Source organism: Terrapene carolina, unplaced genomic scaffold (genome assembly GCF_002925995.2).
Source record: "Terrapene carolina triunguis isolate 2854851 unplaced genomic scaffold, T_m_triunguis-2.0 Scaffold5631, whole genome shotgun sequence".
NCBI lineage: Eukaryota > Metazoa > Chordata > Testudines > Emydidae > Terrapene > Terrapene triunguis.
Window position 1 is genome coordinate 1 of NW_020669982.1, and position 4077 is coordinate 4077.

Sequence of the window (4077 nt, forward strand, 5' to 3'; positions counted from 1 at the left end):
CCAAAACCTGCCAAAAACCAAAAATAACAAACCAAAAATGAAGCAGAAGCATCCAAATCCCCCGACATTTTTTTTAGTTTTCCAGTATTTTTATTTCCAATGGAAATTCAAAACAAAAAAAAAGTGAGGGCAGTACAATTTTCCATCAAAAAAGAATAACAACGGAAATTTTTTGAGCAGCCCCGTTTAACACACACCTCTTCTTTTTGTTTCCTTATCTACAACACAAGAGCTTTTGGAAAGGAAATGTCTTAGCTTTGTTTGTAATGTTTGTAATGTAATGCACTATGGGAATAAACATTTCTGTAAAAATAATTAAGAAGAGCCCCCAAGCACAGAGAAAACTTTGCACTTCAGTTTCTTTTGCTGTTGCTTTTGCTGATCTGGCCTTCAGCTCCGGAGAAAAATCGTGATCTCTAAATTACAGAAATGTAGGGTTGGTCTTGTAAAATGCTGAGGGGACAGCTGCAGCTCTTGAGAGCGAGAGAGGGGCTCTAGAGGAGTAGCTGACGGGGTGTTACTGCTGGTTGGGGCGTCAGCCTGACCCAGCCTATTCCCCAGAGGAGCCACAAGGAGGCGCCGTCCAGCGGCGAGCGGACCCGTGCCGTCACACTAACCAAATGGAAAAAACAGCAGGAAAAGCACCCCCAGGGAAAGACCCCGCCCAATTCCCCATAGAGCGGCAAAGAAACCATGGCAAGGGCTTGTGTGGGATTTCTCGCACCCTAAGCGAGAATCATATCTCTAGACCAACAAGCCCCTCTTGCCGGGGAGGGGCTCGGCACGCCTTGGAAGTTTGGGAGAAACAACAGGCCGCCGTAGGCATCAAGTTGAAAAGGACTGCGCCTATCTTCATCTTTCCAAGGTCATCTCCACGCTGGGTCTGTCACACCCGCAGAGCAACAAACCACATTTGCACCCTCACGCCACAGGATTGGGGAGAAACCCACAGGCAAAAGTTGGGGAAAAAACGAAAGGGACAGTGGCAAACAGACCCTTTGGAGAGGGCTTGCCTCTGCCGGGCTTTACCTTTCCAAGGTCTCCTCCTCGCTCTCTCACGCCGCAAATGAGAACCGTTCACCTGGACCAAGGATCCGAATTCAGACCCTAACGCAGCCGTCACTCTATGGGATGTTGGAGAGAAACAGGAAGAAAAAACCCTCAATGGTCAGCTGCAAACACAGGCTTGACAAGGGCTTGGCTGAAATTTGGAGGCGGGATCTCTTGCACCCAAAAGCAGACTCACGCTCCAGTCCAACTAATCCTTTCGTAACTCGAAGGAAAGGAGCATTACACAGGCGTTTCAAAAACCAGCCCAGAAGAAGCCTGGAAACGTGAAGGTGGGGCAGGAAACACAGCCTCAGGGAGGGCTTGTCTGTGATTTGAACCCAGGACCTCTCGCACCCTAAGCGAGAATCATACTCCTAGACCAACAAGCCACCTCTTACTCTGGGGGCTGAGGGCTGGCCTCAGAAGGTTAGGCCAAAAACCAACCTTCCTGTAAATGTCCACCACTTCTAAATGGTGCTCCTCCAGTGCCACGATACCCTAGGCAACAGTCCCTGTATGTGCCGTCGGCCACCGGTAGGTAGAATCCAGTGCCTGCGTCTTCGCCTCCCAGGGAGGGATATGTTGAGTCCACGACAATCAGGAGAAGACTGGGTAGAAGAAAACAGCCAGAAAGTTGCAAGAGTCCTCCTCCAAAAGATTCAGGATTAGCTCCTTAATAGAGGAAATAACAAATCAGCCTGCCTAACATGGAGATACTATAACTTCTATTGGGAAGCAAGGTACCATATAAATAATAAAATGCCAACAAAAACTTTTAAAAATCATGCAGACCAAAGATCAGTCTTCTAATCTTCTCTGGCTTTATCCCATTAATTAACATTTACAAGGAAAGCCACAAACCCCTCCACCCCAAAGCTCCCTGCCCCGGGGAAAAATAGGCTCCAAGGTGTCTAACTCATGGGGGATGGGACATGTCTCCAATAAAGAAACCAGACCAAGTAAAAGATGCTATCTCTGTTTAAAATGTTGTTTTCTGCCCCCTTCTCTGGCTGCAGTGTCCCTATTAATAGGTGTGAACTGGACAGATGCAATGGGCAAATTGGATGGAAACAGCAGGAGGTGAGATCATCCCTGCTGAGTAAATCTACTGACATGTTTTACAGTTTTACAAAATGTCAGAGACACTCATGCTGTATCTTTAGTGTGGAGGATCCCATCACTTGTAAAACAATCGCAGCTGCCTCATGAAAGTTACAGGTGAGCTTCCAATTCCACAATTAAGTCATAAAATTCTCCTCTCCGCGCGCTTCCTCTCTGCCCCCCCACTTATCTTTTTTCTTGCAGGCTGCATCAGAATAATCTGAAAGTTTCCTCTCTTTTTCACATCCATCTTTTCTGGCAGAATGGTAAGCTCAGAGAGAGATACAGCAGGTTCTATTACTTTGCTTCCATCCCACCATCTCAAATAAGTGGAAAGGGGCAATTAAACTAGCCACCGGGGTTTGACAAGTGGCATTCAGCATCTGCTGAACCTACATAGCTATGCACAGCTGTCTTCTGTTCCAGGGGAAATGCAGAAGTGTATGGTATGTGGAATTCTAATGAGCTGTAGTCTCTCCAAAGCAGGCTGTGATGGGAACGTTATTTCATTCTGCTCTTTTCAACTCCAGCATAATCCAGCTGCAAAGAGGTTTATATAACAGAGTAAGCCCAGGCAAGTATTTCGGAGACAGACCTAACCAATGACCTCCCAGTAGCAGAAGTGTGGTCTCTAATAACACACCAGTGCATTTGTAAAATTCAGCATTTAAACACCTTGCTTTTAAAGGGTTTCATATATCTATATTTGAATATATAAAATACATCTTTGCCTCATTATAATTAGTTATTTTTATTAGAGTAGCATTAAGAAGTTCCATTCAAAATTGGGGATACATTTTACAAGCATATGGTAAGAGACAGTTTCTGTCCCAAAGAGCTTACAGTGTAAACAGACAAAGAGTAGAAGGGGCACAGACGGACAGAAGTGAAGTGACTTACACAGCAGGTCAGTGGCATAACAACTGTTCTAGCTCCTAGTCCAGTGCTCTCTCTACTAGAACATACTGCCTCTTATGCTTTGAGTATATGCAGAAAATAGGTACCTATTTAACACATTCATATATTTTTTTTTTTGCAAGAGAACTCTATTTATTCTTGCTAATTCTTTTCCTGACTGGAAATGTTAAATATGTGTCATATTCTAGGTCTTCTGGTTTTTCTTGGGGTGTCAGCTTTGTAATTAATTAAACTGCTAAGGAGAGAAAGAGAGACTGGAGCACGGGGATTGGTGCAAGACCTGACACCTGAACCATAGTCAGCAAAGTCAGGCCATGCCATGAACCAAAGTCAGGCCATGTATTAAAGCAGATGCTTACAAGTTCACTGTTGGATACATGATCTTGGGAAGGGTAATGCTACTATTGCTAAAACACAGGCATTCCTAAGAAGCAATAGATAGTGGGTATGTGTGTGAACACACTCCAAAAGATGAACATAGGTACATCCTGACCTAACACAAGATGAGAGGGTTTGACAGAAGTGATTAATAGAGATGTTTTGTCCGAGACATCCGGAGCAAGGTATAAGGGGACGTAACAAGCAGATATCCTGAAACACATAAGGTGGTACGTAAGTTGTTTGCCTCGGTCTATAAATGTTGGGATACCATGTCTTAACTCTTCTTGCGGCCGAGGGGACAGCAGAAATTCCCGCTGCTGACTGAGCAGCTCCTTGCCACAGGGCACTCATATGTTAGTGTACCTAGAGCTCCTATGAGATGCTATGACTGTGCCTTGAGGGCAATAAATTTGACTGAGTGCCTTTGTCCCTGAACTGTGCCTATGCTCTTTCTTTATGAGTATTGTTGATGTCTGCTGAATTAGCAGGCTGCATTATCTGCTAATGCTGATAACACAGGAGCTCCAAGCATAGAAGCACTGAGCAGCCATAACAACCTGGCAGCAGTAACAATATCCTTCAAAAAGAACAGGAGTACTTGTGGCACCTTAGAGACTAACAAATTTA

At 44.8% G+C, this 4077-nt stretch overlaps 1 non-coding gene across 1 annotated transcript; it reads right to left on the reverse strand.

The window, feature by feature from the left end:
* Positions 1–1367: 1367 nt before the first annotated feature.
* Positions 1368–1439, reverse strand: TRNAP-AGG. Its single transcript has one exon. It is a non-coding gene; the product is annotated as a tRNA-Pro (tRNA).
* Positions 1440–4077: the final 2638 nt, after the last annotated feature.